Source organism: Physeter macrocephalus, chromosome 7 (assembly GCF_002837175.3).
Source record: "Physeter macrocephalus isolate SW-GA chromosome 7, ASM283717v5, whole genome shotgun sequence".
In the NCBI taxonomy this organism is placed as follows: Eukaryota; Metazoa; Chordata; class Mammalia; order Artiodactyla; family Physeteridae; genus Physeter; species Physeter macrocephalus.
Window position 1 is genome coordinate 131,818,202 of NC_041220.1, and position 19,320 is coordinate 131,837,521.

Consider the following 19,320-nt stretch of genomic DNA (forward strand, 5'->3'; position numbering starts at 1 on the left):
GTTCCCTGACTAGGAATTGAACCTGGGCCCTCGGCAGTGAGAGCGTGGAGCCCTAACCACTGGACCGTCAGGGAATTCCTCACTACTGTGTTTTGGATGAATGGATGAATGAAAGAATAACTGTCCTTTGAAGGTTGTTCTTGACCAGTGACACATCTGACATAAATCTGAGGGTAAATACCCATTCCCAGTGTGCAGCTTCCTCACTCCAAGGTAACGTCATGTATGTGCTCTGCTGTGGTTTATTTTTGCTAACTCACTGTCTGAGTCTTCAGCCTCCTCCAGGTCCTGTTTACTTTAACTATTCAAAGCTCTGCTCTCTGCCAGAGCAGTGGACACTGGGAGGAAGTTTTTCTACTGCCTCTGCAGCGTAAATTGGTTCCTAAACAATCTTGCCCACAGTTTCCATTAATACAGTACTATAGAGCAAGGCACGATAAAGTGTTCAAAGTAGCAGGAGTTACTTTTTAGGACGACTGAATATGATGAAGGAGCCAAGGACAAAGGGTAATTTATTCCAAAGGAAGTCAACACCTTTGCTTTGCAGTAGCTCTCGCGGTTAAAAAATAGGGCTGGTAATTGGACTTGCTTTATGAAAATCTCATTAGCATTAGCATATAACTAAAATGCACAGCTCCATAGTTAATTGCAATCCTGCACTACGGTTAACAACTACAGTGATGACATTTGCATATTGCACATAAAATTAAAAATGCATGTCAGATAGGTGCTCTTTCAGAAAAAAAAAATCCTTGAATAACACTGCATTCACTACAATAATTGGAAAGATTTTGAATTTGAATGGAAATTATATGTATAGTATGAGCTTTAGAAAGACAGAGGAGCCTGATCAAAGAGGAGGAGAAGCTAAATATGAAACATCGCATAGGCAAAACTCCAGCAGCTGGGATCTTCTTCTAGGGTAGGGACCTGTAATACTGAACTGTGTGTGCTTTGTGTAAATACAGCCCTTTGTTCTGAGGGTCTCATTTCACTTCCCAGGCATCAGTCTCATCTTGATGCTTTTCCTCTAGACTGTAAGCTCCTTGAGATCATAGACTTGATCTTTTTATATCTTTGAATCCCACAATGCTTAGCATGTACAGGCACTCAATGATTTGTAGGTGTGAACGGACTCAAGCTCTCTAGAGCTGAATCTAGTAGACATGAGAGGCTGTGCGGTGAAGTGGTTAAGAGCGGATGTTTTGACTTCTATGTCCTGAAGCCGGTTACCCTGAGCCAGTTACTTCAACCTCCCTAAGCCTCGATTTCCTCTGCTATAAAATGTTTTCTGCCTTATAAGCTTTTTGAGAAGATTCAGAAAGATAATGCACATATAATGCTTAGCGCAGCACCGTGCCTGGCACATAGCAAGTGCTGTTATTGTTGTTGTTGCTGTTTTTGGGGGTTAAAGATCCTGGGAAAGGGCATGTTGAGGCTGAGGTATAAATCACTTTTCACGTCGGTCTCAGTGCCAGTCAGCCACAAGACAGAACGTTACCGTAAGTAATGTACTTACCACAAGGGCTGATAACTTGTGTTCTCTTCACCAAGAAAGAAAACGAGTTCCTGGAAAGAGAATGGAGGGGCGTAAGACAACAATACCCCTCTCTAGGTGGATGATGCATAGGTCCATTACCAGACTTTGTGCATGAGACTCTCTGTGACCGTAATTGTCTGCTTCTTGGAAGACAACAGTGAGCCAGGAACCAGTCAGGAAGGAAGGCAAGGTAGGGCTTCCTGTGGTGGACTGGGCTATTTCTCTTCCTTCCTTCCTTCCTTTCTCTTTCTTTCTTTCTCTCTCTCTCTTTTTCTTTCCTTTTCCTCCCTCCTTCCTTCCTTCCTTCCCTTTCTTTCTTTCTTTCTTTCTTTTCTTTCTCTCTCTTTCTCCCTCCTTCTCTCTCTCTTTCTTTCTTTCCTCATTCAGCTAATATTATTTTTGTGCCCATACACAAAAGGAGAGGAAAGTTTCAACTTGTAGGGTGGTAGTTGCCAGAGTCAGCTCTGTGTCAGGTGAGTGAATGTCATTGGATTTGGTGATAAGGAGGTCACTGGTGATTCTTCTCCAAGGGCGGGGGGGGTGAGTATTGTAAAGGGGTGTGGGTGAGAACTTGACATCTAGGGTAGGTAGAGAATGACAGGGTGGGAAGAAAATGTAGGAAAATAGAGGCTATGCTTTGGCAGTAGAAGAATAAAGCTTATGGGCTTCCCTGGTGGCGCAGTGCTTGAGAGTCCGCCTGCTGATGCAGGGGACACGGGTTCGTGCCCCGGTCCAGGAAGATCCGCGATGGGAGAGGCCGCAACAGTGAGAGGCCCGCGTACCGCAAAAAAAAAAAAAAAAAAAAAAAAAAAAAAAAAAGAATAAAGCTTAGTCAGTAGCTTGAGGGCACAGCAGAGTTGAAAAAGAACATGTATAGTGCTGGAGAGACCTAAAGTAGGAGCCAGTGAGAAAAGAGAGAGACAAGATATGAGACAGCTGGAGGTAGTGATACCACTGGAATCAGCCCAAGTGATATGCTGCACAGGTACCTGTGAGCAGTTCTGTTCTGTGGAACTGAGGCCAGCACCTCCTTATTTGGGTGAGGTGCCTCTTTTCCTTGGCCTGCAGCCCTGGTCCTTACCTGAATCCCAATGCATCATATTGAATTGTAATTTTCAGTTTATTCATCTGTCTCCTCCTTTGATGGTGAGCTCCTCAACTGCAGGAACCATGTCTCATTCATCTGAACAGCCCCACTGCCTAGTGCAGGGTCTGGCACAGTCAGTAAGGATTATTTAATTCAACTACATAGTCACTCAGAGCCAGTCTGTTCCATCATCTGGAGCTCCTGGTAATTACACAGCCCTTTTATAAACTGTCTCCTTCTTGGAAGATAACAATGGGCCAGGAACCAGAGTCAGGAAGGAAAGGCAAGGTAGGACTGGGCTATTTCTTTCTTTCTGTGGTGGACTGGGCTCTTTCTTTCTTTCATTCATTCATTCATTCATTCATTCATCATTCAGCAAATATTATTTATTGTACTCATACCTATGCAGTGCACCGTGCTAGGAACTCAGAGACACAGATGATCATGGATGTGGACCTGATTGGTACACAGTTGGAAATTCTGGGCTAGAAATAAAGTGAAGGATCAGAACTAAAGATAAAGATATGACCACCTCTGCCCCCACCTTACATATTTCTGATATTAAGGTAAGAGCTGTAAGAAGGCTGTGTATAGTTGACTCACCTCCCCATGCTTGGGGGAGCAAAACAGAAGACAGGGGAGCCCCATCTCACCGTATGCTAAATGAATTGTGTGAGGCACTAACTGAAATGAAGCTAAGAAACCACGATTCTGTTCTCTCATTGCTTCTCCTAGATGGTCTCTGCCCTGGAGTCTTTCTACCTCTCTCTCTACTCTTTCCATTCTGGCCAGTATGTTTTTACAACTCTCCATTTCCTGTATCCTATTTCTACTTTGGGAAGCCTGTTTTTAGACCCAAGCCTTTCATTTGCCTTACTCAAAGTTTTCTGCAGACTCACTATCTCTAAGAAAATGATTTTGAACCATAATCTGACGATTGAGGTTGAACCAACATTTTTCACCCCTCTCGATTCCATGTGGGTCCAACTCAGACAGGACCCCAACACATAACAGCTTTTGTTTAACGGCTGACTCTGGGGCCTCCGAGGTAGAGCAATAGGCCTTCGTGGAAAGCAACCGTCACTACCACATAGTCAAAGCTGTGTACCAGACTGTCCTGATTTCCTCAGTAATCCAATACTTGCAAAGCTTTCCAATCAGCAACAAAGAAACTTTTCCTTTTTCTCTCACGCTTAAAAAAATTTTTTTTTTCTATTTTCAGAAAATGTTTTACTAGTAATGTCTTTAGGTCTCATCCCCTACTATTCAGTCCGAACACGTTAGCTTTCCACATGTAGCGGGATTAGGACAGGCCTGACAGTGACCCAGGGGCACAAAGGGGCCGGCAAAGTGGGGTGTAATTCTACTCCTGTCACTGACCCCCTCCTGCCTCTCCGGGCCGCTGCACACCCCCCTCCTGTGAGTCATAGTTTGTGGAGCCTGGGGTCTAAGAAAAGGAAGTATTGTCTCACAGCTGTAAATCAAGAGTTGTGTTTGTGGATTTTGTTTTCCTGCTTCTCACTCATGCTTGTTCTTGTTTTCCTGGCACAAGGGCATCTGCACCCGGAACAGCCGCTTATCTCAGCTGGCTGCTGTTTGCCGATACCTGGCTCATTCTGTTGTTCTGAAAAGCCACATAAAGGAAAATGTGGGGACTTCTTTATGATGCTACATCAAACTTATCCATGCTAAATATGTCTCAAACACCCAAACTGCCTTAAAACCTAAACCAAGTTCCACAAGTGACTCACTCTCAGGCATGCAGGGGGCGGGGAAGGAGGGCAGAGGGGGAGTCGGGGCGGAAAACACACATGCCCTGATCGCCTAATGTTACAGCTCTTGTCTATTTCCCTCTACCACAGACTTATACCCTCAGCTACTCTCCATCTTGAGTCTCTGGGCTCCTGACTGACGCAGGGTCTCTCCTTGCTGGGTGGGGGCGTTCGGAATTCAGCGGGAAGTGGCTTGGGTGGTGAGGGAGCGGCCACACACAGCGCCTCCTACCGCTTCTGAGTGGGACTACAGGACACTGCGAGGCATCTAACCAGCCGGCTCTCACACTTGATACTTCCACATAGAGCCTTTCCTTGGCTGGCTCTGTGGGCCAGCACAGTTTGCCATTAGGCCTCTTTCTCCCTGCTGGTGCCTTGGCTGGAGGAGAGCCTCCAAAGGTGCCATGTTGATGTCCCTGTCTGAGGCTGTTTTCTAGCAGCCCGTAGCAACACAGAGTCATCTGAAGCATATACCTAAAGAATTTATTCTATCCACTCTGCTTCCGCTGGAGCTCACCAAAAATGGAGCTGCTTGTTTATCCAGCTGTCAGCCATTTCCCATAAATGTCTGGCCCAGCTTGCTACACCGTAGCAGGCATTGCGTTAGTACCAATAGGCTGGCCCTCTGCCAGGTCTTCATTGTTGGAGACTCCATCTTGCTATTGAATGCTAAGTATGAGTCAGAGGTGATGCTGATAAAACCCTGGATAGGTCCTGACAACAGGGGCAGACCAAGCCACACAGGGAGAACGGGCCTGACCTCTGCTCTGCAGAGCCATGGGTAGTTCTGAAGCTTGGTGCCACGTTAGTGCAAACAACGTGAAATGTAATGCAACTACTCCTGTGCACTCATCACCGGGCTGGGCTGTCAGAGGCACAGAAGAAGTATATGTTGGTTTCTGTAAGAATTATGGCCAACAGCCCAGCTTCTTAATTGGGTTTAGTTTGAAAATAAATGCCTCACTGGACGGTGACACTTATCAACTCTTTTTTTTGAAAGGAAATTGTTGCTTTGTGTAGGCTGATGTGTAGCTTTAATAATCGTATCATTAGTCCCAAGTACTGTGCTAATTATTCATAGCTGTCCTTCATCTTTTGTGTGTATTACTGTATGTATACAGCAGCAGCTGGTGAATGACGGTATCATTAGCTAATACCCGTATTTCGAGAGGTTAAATTTCCTAGAAATCAGTTTCTAATTTTCATGTGTCCTTGCTTGTGCTTTTAAGAGACTGAAAAAGAATGTTCTACAAAATCCTGTCTTGCTCTGTGGTGATGAGGTCAGACAGACCTCCCCATGAGGCTGCTTTGGAAACTTGGAGACATTTGGGGCTTGCTTAGACACCACCACAGCTCAGTCCCATGGCTCCTGTCACCACTTTGGTGAGTTGGTGGTACAACAGAGATGTCTTCATGGTAGGGCCTGGAATGAGGGCAGTCACAGGGCAGTTTTCCTGGTAAAAAATAAGTTGTTTCTGGTTATTTCTTATTAGAAGGAATTTCCTAATGGAAAATTCTTCTCCACTAAATAGGATTTTATCTGTACAAAATTTTATTGCTTATGACTATCAGGGTCAATTCCCATTGCCATCTGAGAGTTAGAAAATGACATCTATCATCACATAGAGAGAAGTATTTTTTTCCTATGTTGGTCAAAAGCCAAGTCATTAATTGCCAACCAATGAAGGTACAAGGGGAAAAAAGAATTAAGAGTTTTAATTGCCCCAGAAATTCCAGATATAAAGTTTTACATTCAGTTACACCTGAGGTAGCAGAAAATGCCAAGGGACTGTTTAAATTCTTTGGCCAAACCAGAATTTGGTTTATATAACATTCCTTAGACATGGATCACTGGGACTTGTACATATGTTTGTTATATAGAGATTTTTTTCTCAGTATAACTTCAGGTGGATTATAATTATATATATATCAGTCTGGTGTATTAATCGTAAGATAGCAAATTATTCAAACTGTTTTCAAAGCCACAAACTTTATGTGAGGGTAAAGGTATTGTCATGTAAAATGCAAAACTACTTCCTAGCTATGCTGATATTTTATGCGAACTGAATACAGAATTTAGCTTAAGAAAATCATAAATTTGTAAATTAAAATGAGATGAAAAAAGGTTGACCAGCTATATATAAAGGGCAGCCATTCAAGTTGTGGAACCTAGGTTCTTTCTTTTTTCACTGCCCACGATTTTGTTTATAGTGTTAATGTTAAAAAGTCAGGGTTTTCCCCACACTATAAAGCACTGATACTATTTTCAATCTAATTCCTACCTGCTGGAGTATAATGTAAATTCTTGTGTGGGCTTTAATAATTCTTTAGAAATCATTCTTTGGATTGCCATTCATAGAGTGAGAAGGAATTACTTGATGTATTCCGTGTGTTTTTATTGAAGCTAAGATTTAAAAAATAAGGACTAGAAAAGTCTGGAGTCACCTCAGATTTTGGTCAGAGGAGGCAGGAGAAGAGTAGTGTAGGGTGACACAATGGTAGTTGTGGTGGAAGCCGTCACCCGGCATAGCGCCGCAGATTGCTTCACGGGATGACACTCAGAGGTTGTCTTTGATTTTAGTTTACATATTAAAGAAAATTTTACACTGTTGCAGACAAATAGCTTGACAACTTATACTTCACAATACAGTGTGTGCAAAGCACTTAACACCATTCCTGGGACATGTTCACTTCACATTGGGATGCTGGGAAAGGAGGTGACACAATAACGTGGAAGGCAGCATTCCCCATACCTGTAAATGCTGTGGTTACAGAAAAGAGATCTGAGCCTTTGGTTTACCCATCCAAGACTGTAAGTTAATTCATTAATTCATTCAACAAATATTTATTGAGTACCCATAATGCTATAAGAGTCTGAAATAGTCTTTTGTTTGTTTGTTTGGCCACACTGTGCAGTTTGTGGGATCTCAGTTCCCCAACCAGGGATTGAACACGGGCCACAGCAGTGAAAGCACCGAATCCTAACCACCAGGCCACCAGGGAACTCCCTGGGAAATAGTCTTTTATGAGTTGTGATATGCAACAGATTAGTATTAACTGTTGAATTAACAGAGGAACCTGAATTATCCATCAATATAAAGGACTCAGGAGTAGCTCAGAGCTTTCCCTGTGGCATGCCATATAACCTGGCTGTATAGAAATTAAAGAGACATGCATTTTGCTATCTGGACAGTTGCTGCTGGTCAGATTGCCACCGTGTGTCTTGGAGGATGAATAGGCAAAGAATTCTATCAGTAAAACGTAAGTCTTCAAAATTAGGGTGCTATCATCTTGGGAATATAGACAAAATGGATTTTTTTGTAAAGGGCTTGAATCAGGAAGGACCACAGGATAGGGACCTACCTTGAGCATCACGAGTTTACATGATCAAGGGGGAGGGGAGCTTATGATTCAGAAGTTCAGAGTCAGCACAATCTAGATAAACCTGGTCTTAGAGGAGCAACTGTTTCTCTATGACTCATTTAAGATGCCTTACAAAACCAGAAGCTCAAGAACTAGAGCTTGAAGATACAGAAAAATTAACCATAAACGGGGCAACACTTAATAGCACAGCCCTATGAGTACTGTACAAAGGAAGTTTGCTTTTTTGTTCTCATCTAGGTATGTTTCTATTGAAATACAAATGCAGTGTACCGCATTTTGCAAAACCCAAAAAGCTCCTAAAATGGGGAATTTTCAGGATGTTGTTCTCATGAATCAATCACTCACTGATGTTATGCTTATCATAACTAGGTATGTGGGGATGGAGTTCTTCTAAGAATGAAGGCATTTACATGCAAAAACCAGATTGATATAAACCATTATCATAAAAAGACTGGAAGAAATGTCATGAGAAAATGCCCATGCCTAAAGTACGATTTGAATCAGTAAAAGGCTACTGTCTAGGAAATGATCTGATAGGCTGGTCTATTGTGAAATAGACACTGACTGACTAGACTTTTGTTCCCCTTAACACACTTATAAAATAGTGGAAATTGAAAATTTTCAATGGCAATAGTTATAACTGCAGAGATAATACTGTTATTTTCCGAATATGTTAAAACTAATGTAAAATAGTAGCATTGTTTCATTGCTGAATGCCCCTAAATCATCCAGCTATTTCTATTATGAATCAGTTAGATACAATTCTATTGCATTGTAGGAAACAGCTCAGATAAACCCTTGGAATGTCTCCAAGGTCTATAATTCCCTTGTGAAAAGTACATATAATAGGCAAAAAAAAAAAAATTTTTTTTTTTTTGTATTTTGCCTAAGACTGTCTCTGCTCAGTGATTCCATTTTCCTCTTTATTCCATTTTCTGAAATATTGAACCACCAAATATATAACAGAAACAAAATATGCTTAAAATTCTTTCCTAATGGTCCCCCACCTAAGGGCTGTGAACTGTGGTAGAAATATTGGAGTAGGGGAGCAAGTGTGTGTTTTCACTAAAAACATTATTTATACATAAATAATGTGATGCATAAATTTGTACTCTTATTTTTTTTACGTATATATAAGCACTGTGGTGATTATTCATTTCAGAACATTACTGGGTTTACAGAAGCCTTTATCATTGTATGTTTTCTCACCCAACTGGTCGCTAAAAATATAAATACGATAAAATGGAGCATCCTCAAGAATTTTTGACTTTAAGAAGGAATTCTCAAACTTGTCACTGGAAGAATTAAGATGTTAGATGTGGAAGGACCTCCTTGAGGTTAATTTTTTCCTGAGGAGAATATCAGTAGAAGATGCAGCAGGAATATTTTAGGATGTTCTAGATGATATTATATCTGCTTCCACAAAAATTACATGCCTACATTTAATTATGTAACCCTTAAATAGGGGAAATTATAATTCTATCCATTTGAGAATGTATAATCTTTTTCAAACACATTTAGATATAAGCCATATGTTAAATTGAGTAAATCAGGTGTTGAAATAATGTGCTTTACTTTCGAATATATTACCCCAGTATTTTTTAAATTATGAAAAGTAAGTCACGCCCAAGTATATCAGAATAAATTAATCAAGCTCATAGCTCTTCTGGAAGAGGATATTGTTTTGACAGTTGAAATTTGGCAGTTGGTAACCTGATAAGTGGTGGATAATGAGATGATACCTATAGTTTGAGATCAAGGAGCTAGCCTTCATCCTGTCAGTATTACCTGTCCTTGTATCCACTGGCACCAGTGCTGGCCAATTGACATGGGACATGTGTTGACCAGTTGACTCGTTAGTGCCACCCCTAACTCCAATAGCATGGTCATCTTTCTTTGGAAAGGATTATCCATTGAAGATTATTGGCAGCAATTTTAATCTGCACCCTCTCTTCTTCCCCGCACAATGTCCATTCATTTATACATTGAAAAATATTTTTGGTGTGCCAGGAGCTGTGTTAGATGCTGGGATATAATGCTGAGCAAATATAGCCACAATCAAATAATCCGGCAATGAATATACAATTACAGAGTAAGATAAGTGTTGTAGGAAGAGATAAGGGCCATGAGAAAGAGGACTCTGAACCCAGATGGGGACTTAGAGAAGGCTGCCCTAAGGAAGTCTGGCTTGAGTAAGACCTAAAGCTCCGCCAACAAAAATGGTAGCCACAAACTGTGTGATTATTTAAATTAAAGTAATTAAAATTAAATAACTTTTAAAATTTAGTTTCTCAATCACGCAAGTCACATTCAATGTGTAACATTGGTCCCAGAGGTTTTAACTTCAATACCTGATGGAGTGTTAGTTATCTCAGCGGTTAGGTGTTAAGAATCCCACAGATTAGGGTGAAGGATTCCACGTGAACTGTTAGGAAACTCAGAGGTTCGGTGTTAGTCCAGTCTCAGAGAATAGAGTATTGGCAATCCTATATATATGGCATATATCACTTTCTGTTCAGGTAAAGACATGCATTTCCTAGGAGATACGTGTATTTTTTATATATATATATATATATTTAGTGCTGTGGCTTATTACTAGAACTCAAGGAGTTAGACTTTACTCTGGGTCATTACATACAAGCTTCTCAACTTTTTAAGTCAACAGCATGTCCTCCTAAGTCTCTAACTGTAGATCAGAGGATCTTATAGCAAGTATAATCATTGAGCCCTGTAAATCAAGAACTCTGGGTGCAGCCCATCCTCAATTTTTAAATTGTGAAAAGTTGTAGGAGCTGCAAGTTATGTGCTATTTTTAACTTACTTCTAACAAAATATAGCTGGAGGTTTTGTCACAGATTAACAAACACAAATTATTGAGGAGATTATTTATTATTTTAATTATGTGACATTATCTTTCCCACTGACAAAAGCAATCAGAATGACTAAAATTGAATCAGTGAAAATGAATAGATTCCTAAAGGTTGTAAGTGTTGTTGAAAAACAGCATGCATTTATTAAATTTCTTACATGTTACCCCAAAAGGGTTAGTGAGGTAAATACATAGTGACTCCTTCCTTGCGGGTTCAGAACGTGGCTAGAAGTAGACGTAATTCTGGAGATCATTTCATCAATCCTCTCACTCTCTAGATCAGGAAACTGACATTTAGGTTAGGCGCACTGACCATTTTCAGTGACTTTAACCTATACTGATAAAAATGTCAGGCAAGACTTTGATAGTAACAGGAACTAGACTGAATGACAATAATATTGTAAGCATTAAATCTCCAGTATTGCAGAATTATAGAGTTTTAGACTTTGAATTACTATAGCAGTGTACCCTTGACAACAGCCTTGCAGGTGGTCACCTGCCACTACTTGAACACTTACCCTGATGAGAAGCTGGATAGCAACCCATTCTATTATGTGGTAGCTTTTAATATTGGAAAGTTTTTACACTGAGTTGGTATTGTTATCCCTATGAATTCCACCCATGGGCTTTGCCCTCTGGAGCCAAGAACTGCAAAGTGTTTGCCGACAGCAATTATGTTTGCTCTAATTCTCTTCTTTTCCAGGAAAGACATCTCTAGTTCTGAGTTATATGTCATATGTGGGGCAAAGGTGAAGTGAAAGAAAGAGAGAGAAAATAATGTGCTGTGGCTTATTATTAGAACTCGAGGAGTTAGAATTTATCCTGGGTCAACAAATACAAGCTTCCCAACCTTTTTGAGTCAATAGCATGTCCTCATTAGTCCCTAATTGTAGATTAGGGGATCTTGTATCAAATATAATCATTGAGCTTTGTAATTCAAGAGCTCTGGTTGCAGCACATCTTTAATTTTTAGCTTGTGAAAAGACTAGCTACACTGAAAAGAAATCAAATGCCATGAATTGCAACATGGAGGGGAGATCCAATGAAATAAGAGGTGAGACCCTTTACTTACAAAGACTGTGGTCTGAGACACCTAAATTAATATCAGAATCTGTAGACTTCATGTTCACTAAAACACAATAATACTCAAAATATAGCTTTGTTATAAAAAATAAAATTCTTAACAGTTATTTAAATCCATCCTTAAAAAAAGAAAATGTTTGTTCCCATCTCTTCCAATATTAGTTAAAATTCCAGGAAACAACTGATATGCTAGGCTATTCTTAGCTATGATTTAAATTAGATTTGGGAAAGTTGTATCATTTTCAAATGTTTTGTGGACAATAAAATATAAATTTACTTTGATTTTTAATTTTAATTTAAATCCTAGAAGGCACTCTTTTCTCTAGAAAACCTAGTACCTGGATGGTGCTTATTTAAATATAATTGTCCTCATGAATTCAAAGTGTAAAATCACTTATTTTCTAAATAGAGAGGCAGATGAATACACACATTTATCTGGCAAGTCCAGCTACATAGATGTTGATGTTTGTTCAAAAACTGATTTACCTACAGACGGAAATATTTTTAAAACAGTCTAAGAAACCAAAGGCAAACAGACTTGAAATGGAATTTTGTTGCAGATTGCTTTGAGTCTGGTGGGATTTTTGAATTCTGACCATAACTAGATTTGGCTCTATGTAAATTTGCTCTTAAAAGGTTTCACTGTGTATAGGCCTATAGCCATTTATTCACTTACCCATTACACGTCATTTTGCGTAGTGAGAACTGGCAAAAAGTGGATTCTGTTTATTAGATTGCCTATGGGAGGGAGTAGGTCCAGTGAAAACATTTTTGCAAAGTGTTTGCTATTTATTTGCTAGAATGATAGCAATGTTAAACTTGGGGGATGTGTGTATATGCATGTTAAAATTAAATTTGGTAATTAGGTTGTTTAACACAATGACTATTCAATTTATTTAGGGTCCTCTACATCCTAGGCATCTTGCCAAATGTTAGAGGGGATATAAAGGTGAATAAGACAGTTCCCACCCCACACTGTGACTGGTGAAACCAATGCCCAAAGAAATAATGATATAGCATGCTGTCTTATAGGATGTACAGAATGTTGTTGTAATATATTGGGTTGGCCAAAAAGTTTGTTTGGGTTTTTAGTAACGTCTTACAGCGCAATCCGAATGAACTTTTTGGCCAATCCAATCAAATAACAGATTGTGACATAGTAGAAAATTTCAAATCCAAGTTCCATGTTGAATGAAGACTTTGAAGCTATGTACACTGAATCGTGCAGAAAAATTTTTAAAATTGTAAAGTGAAATCATCTAACTCTCTCAAAATCTTTTAGTTTCCACGCTTCTTCTTTGAAACGAAATATATTGTTTATTTCTTCCTGGCACTGAGCATCTTACCTTTGTCTAAAAGTTTTCCATAAGATGTTTTAGAGAATTTCCTGGGAGAAAAGATAATTTTGATCTGGGGCTTGAGGAAATGAAGATTTTCTGAGCAGGAAGGAGCAGAATCACACTCTAGGCCTAGGGACTTGCATGTGCAAAGGCGGGAAGCTGTGATCTGAATTTGGGGATTGGGAAACACTGAGCTGCTTATTGGGGTATGAGAGGGGAAATGGTAGCAGATGCAACTAGAAAGACATCGAAGCCAGGCTACTAAGAGTCTAACTACATCCTCAGGTAGTGGAGAAACAGCAGAGGGTTTTTAAATTTTGTTTTATTCTTAATTATTTGTAAATAATTTCAAATTTACAGAAAAGTTGTGACTATAAATAGTAAAAGGAACACCTGTGTATATATCCTTTACCCAGATTCACTTATTGTTAATATTTTGTTCCATTTGCTTTTTCATTTGATCTCTCTCTCCCTCTCATTATACACACATACATACATATATGTGTGTGTGCACATACACACACACACACACACACGTAATATGTTTTCCTGTACTACCTGAGAGTAAGTTGAATCATGGTCCTCTTCTCCTAAATGCCTCTGTGTTTTTCCTATAAAGAGGGATGTTCTCTTCATAACCACACAGCAGTTATCAGCTTTAGTAAATTGAACCCTGATATAACAATTTTTAATCTAACCTGAAATTCATAAGCCAGTTTTGTCTACTGAAGGAATAACATCTTTTAATAGCATTTTGCCCCTTCCAGTACAGGATCCAGTCTAAGATAAAGTATCACATTTAGTTTTTATGTCCTTTTACTCTTTTAATCTAGAACACTCTACAGCCTTTCTTTGACTTTTATGACACTGATATTTTTGAATATAGCCCCTTCTCTTTTTTTAGTAGAACAGTCTTCATTTTCACGAAGGAGATTTTATATAGGGGGTGACATAATCAGATCTGAATTTTAGAAAATGTCATTCTAGAGGCAATATTAAGGATGGACCCGAAGGCAAGAGACTATTGATATGGCAATGAAATAGGCTATTGTTGGCCAATATTCCCTGCTGGGCAGGCAGGGATACAGGGTCAGAGCCTGGCCAGGATGCCTGAAAGTTGGGGCAGGCATAGGAATGGAGAGAAAGGGATTCAAAATGTCTGAGTCCTGGGTAAGCCTGCTTCAGAAAGAAGAGAGCAGTCTGAAATGCCAGGGAGTTGGTGGAGAAGCAAGACCCAGCTAAAACATTGGACTTGAATTTCAGATCGGAGCATAAAGCAAATCACATAATGTGAGGATCCTTCTGAAAAAACAGCATTACATGCACAGTTGAGCTTACAATAATGGAAAGTAAATCCTCATGAACTAAAAATTAAGATGGAAGAAGAAACAAAAAGCTAGGCATAAACTGAATTCTAGAAAACTTGAAGGGAGATTTCTGGCAGATGCAGGAAGTTAAGCCTTGAGTGCCAGTGAAGCAGGGAATGGAAAAGAGGTCCATGCATAAAGCCAAGATCATTGAGGGCTATACCCTCCATAAAAGAAAACAAAAATAAAAATAAAACAACTGTGGGCACTATGAGGTGATAAGGAAGCTTGCCTGTCTTGGCCTGGACTTTGGGTAGAGGGAAAAATAAGTATCATGTCAGTTTGGATTTTAATTTATACTGCTTGAGTGGTCTAGAAATTTTTCAGCCTAGAAATCTACATAAAAAGAAGCCAGAGGTAACACAGATTTGCCCAATAGAAGCAAATGAAAAACTGCTTGGGAGAGACATACCTTCAATGTAATCTATGCAAAGATTCCTACAGATAAAGCCTTGATGAAGATGAGTTCAATCAAAAACTATAAAACACATGTGGAGGAGGAGGGACTCCACTGTGAGTAAGAATCCACAGAGACAACTAAACAGCAGAGTTAAATTCCGAGGAACTTGAGATAATAGAACCACTGACATAAGGCTATAAAATAAGAATTTAAAAATGGTTAAAGACCTAAAAGAATTAATCTAAACCATAAGAAAAGAATAAGATACTTGGGGGAAAAAACAGAAAAGTTTGAAAAATAAATAAGATAAAACTTCTAGAAATACAAAATACAGTTAATTTAAAAATTCGGTTAAATAGAAAATTGGTTACAATAAAAGGAAAATGAGTAAATTGGGAGACAGAAAATATATTTAAAAGAGTAAGAGATATGGAGGAATGAGAAGAATTATTTGGAATACAAGAAAGAGAGTAGAGATAATGATGGAGACACAATATTTAAAGAAATAAGGGCTGAGAATTTTCCAGAATAAATGAAAGATATGAATCATCAGATTCTAAAGGCACAAGGGGACCCAAATGAAAATAAATACACACCTAGGCACATTGTGGGGGAACTATGAGCAAAAATAATCAAAGGAAAGAAAAGATATTAAAAGTAAACAGAGAAAAAAAGACATTGTCTTTATTTTTTAAAAAATTTTTATTGAAATACAGTTGACTTACAATGTTGTGGTAGTTTCAGGTGTACAGCAAAGTGATTTAGTTATATATTATATATATATATATATTCTTTTTTAGATTCTTTTCCATTATAGGTTATTATAAAATATTGAGTATAGTTAAGACATTATCTTTAAATGTTAATTACACTGATAAAAACAATAGAAGCCAAAAGACAATAAAATAATATTTTCAAAATGCTAAGAGAAAATAACTGTTAACTACAAAGTCATACCCTGATAACCATTAAAGAACATGAGGGACATAAGAAACATTTCTGGACATATAAACACCCAACACACAAATATATGTATATCTACACTTGAATACAATCAAATCTTTTTTTATAGGAGACATCTATTTTATTTTTTTTTAATTTATTAATTTTTCGTGGCCACACCGTGCAACTTGCAGGAGCCTAGTTCCCGGCAGGGACGGACCTGTGCCCCCTGCAGTGGAAGCACAAAGCCTTAACCACTGGACTGCCAGGGAATTCCCTACAATCAACTCTTTTGGGTTTTTTTTTTTTTTGATGTGGACCATTTTTAAAGTCTTTATTGAATTTGTTACAATATTGCTTCTGTTTTATGTTTTAGTTTTTGGCCCCGAGGCATGTGGGATCCTAGCTCCTCGACCGGGGATTGAACCCGCACCCCCTGCATTGGAAGGCAAAGTCCCAAGCACTGGACCGCCAGGGAAGTCCCTACAATCCACTCTTAATAAAAGAATTTCTAGGGACTTACCTGGTTGTCTAGTGGTTAAGATTCTGAGCTCCCAAATGCAGGGGGCCTGGGTTTGATCCCTGATCAGGGAACTAGATCCTGCATGCTGCAACTAAAGATCCTGCATGCGGCAACGAAGATTCCACGTGCCACAATGAAGACCCGGCGCCGAGGAAGGAAGGAAAGAAGAAAGGGAGGGAGGGAGGAAGGAAGGAAGGAAGGAAAGAAGGAAGGAAGGAAGAAAGGAGAAGGAAGGAAGAGAGGGAGGAAGGGAGGAAGAATTTCTAAAGGATGTACTTCAGGAAGGGAAAACTTTTACCCAGAAGGTTTAAGTGCAAGAAAGAATGATGAGCAAACGAATTGTTAACTATGTAACCAAATAAACATACAATTGAATAAATCACTAAATTACAATGTCTAATTTCAGGTTAATAAAAAGAAAAAACTAAAATGTGGGCAACAATTACATGTAAAATGGAGGAGGGATGGTCAAAGGGATGTCAAAGGGATCTAAGGTTCTTGTGTTTAAAAATAGGTAGAGCAATTGTTTAATTTTAATATAAATTTTTTTTAATTTAAGGATAATCACTAAGAGAATAGTTATAGGGTATATACTGTCCAAAACATCAGTGAAGGGAAATAGGAAAAAGCTGTGATTGATCCAAAAGAAGGCTAGAAAGAAGTTTTTTAACAAAAACAGCAACAACAACAAAAGAAAGGCAAAGAGAAGATCCAAAATAAGAGAAATAACTCCAAATATATCAGAAATTATAATACATACAAGTGGACTAAATGCTTCCGTTAAAAGATTGAGATTCTCAATTGAATGGAGGAAAAATAATCATCTTTACCATCTTTATAATAGAAATACCTAAAATTTAAGAGCATATTTGAAGTAAAAGGGTTAAAGATGAAATCGACAAATTCTAAACAGCTGTAGTCTCTATAGTAATATCAAACAAAATATTTTTTAAGGAATGAAGTATAATTAGGGATTAAATAATTAAAGGAACAATTCCCAAGACAATATAACAACTTTTAATTTAAATAGGGCTAATAACATAGCTTTAAATTATGTAACAAAAATTGACAGAGTTGTATTGGGAGAGATAGGTGTAGAAAGAAGTAATAACAAGTTAAATTTGAGGTGAGTACCTGTGAAACCTCCAGTGAGAGATCTTAAAGGCAGTTGGACATAACTGGTCTGTATCTCTAGAGAGAGGCCAGATTTAAGTCTAGAAATTTGAAAGTACAGACTGTATTACTCCGATACATTCTGAGCTTCTTGAGGAGACGAATTACATATTCAACTTTGTAAGGCCCTTGTGCCTATCACAGTGTCTTATATAAGTGCTCAGTAAAGGTTCAATTGAACATAGTCTAATAGATATTGACTTTTTTAGAACGTATACATTTTTAGTTCTAGAGATTAATATTTACTGAATGAATACTACGGGGACTGTAAGAAGGTTTGAGACATAGTTCCTGCCTTTAGGAATATTGTAATTCAGTTGAAAGATTTTTTTTTTTTAAACCCAGTTACTTGAGAAATTAAAGAGCAATACTCAATTGTCCATAATCAAAGGTTTAGTTGCTGTAGTATTTGGGTGAAAAGAGAAATTTCACCAGAGATTTGAGACATTGGAGAGAGCTGTAAATAGGTGAAATTTTAGTTGGTCCTTGAAAAATGGGCATCTTTGGTTGAAAAAAAAAAAGAGGGAAGAGAACATTTTGGTTTGAAGAATTAGCATAAATACAGGTTTAGAGGTAGAAATTATTGTACGTATTTGTGTGACATTGTTGATGCTAATTTCACTGTAGCATAAGTGGTGAGGAATTGGTAAGAGAGAGGCTGGAGGAATGGTCATAGGAAGTTATGGAGGACCTTAAACTTGTTAGGGGTATTGGGATTGCTTACTAGGTAATATAGAATCATGGGTTCATAAGTTGGTCTGATAATTTTTATAAGCTATTTCTATAAATAATCTGGAAGTAATGTGTGAGAGGGCTTGAAAAAAGAAGGGAATGGGGAAGCAGGAAAATCTGTTAAAATGTATTTAAAGTAACCCAGGTATAAACTCATTACGTCCAGGGCTAAAGTAAAACCAGGGGAATGGAAAAATAGGGTAAATTTGAGAGACACTTCAAAAAAAGAAGTGACAAAATTTGGTTTGATTGGGTATAAGCAAACAAAATTAGAAATGTCAACGTTAAACCTAGAGTAATGATGGTATCCTGGACAAGCAACTAATGTGAAGAAGAGTCAATAATTCATAAATTCATAGAAATTTAGAGATGGTAAGGACCTTGGAAATTATACCCATAGACCCTTCTTTTCAAAGACGAGGAAACTGACATCAGAGAGTTTATGTAATTAGTTCATGGTTACTCCAGTGGTTAACTTTGAGAAAATGGCTAGAATCCAAGGAGAGATACCTTGAGCGGTTGGGATTGTGCCACTGGTGGGAAATCATCGTTGGATGTATTGATCTGGGGAGTCATCTGCAAGGCAATTGGAGACACAGAAGTGGATGTACTCTTCAAGGAGAGGTTATGTAGGGATGAGAGAAGAGAAACAATGGTAAAGTCACAGGGAATTTCCACTATTAGGAATTCAAACTAGAAGGGAGATGGCTCCCAAAGGAGTTTGGAAAGAATAGATTAGATATGAAGACAATCAGACGTGGCCAGATCCAGATCCTGTCATATGTTGCCCTTATGATTTCAGTTTTTTGTTACTTATTTTATTTTGCACAAAACTCAGTATTCTACTGCATTTTTATGTAACCATCACTACATGTTCTGTCAATACTTTATTTCTTATTGATTTCCCTCCCATGCATGTCCCTTTCTTTATTAATGTTTAATAATAAACAAACATGAACTAACATTTCATGCTTGAAACATTGACAATAATATACCTATGTACTACTCTTCCATCCCATCTCTCTGACTCACCACACCTAATATAAGCACAATTCTTTGCATTTTCATATAGTTTTATCACTATATGTATACATATACCTGCTAAATG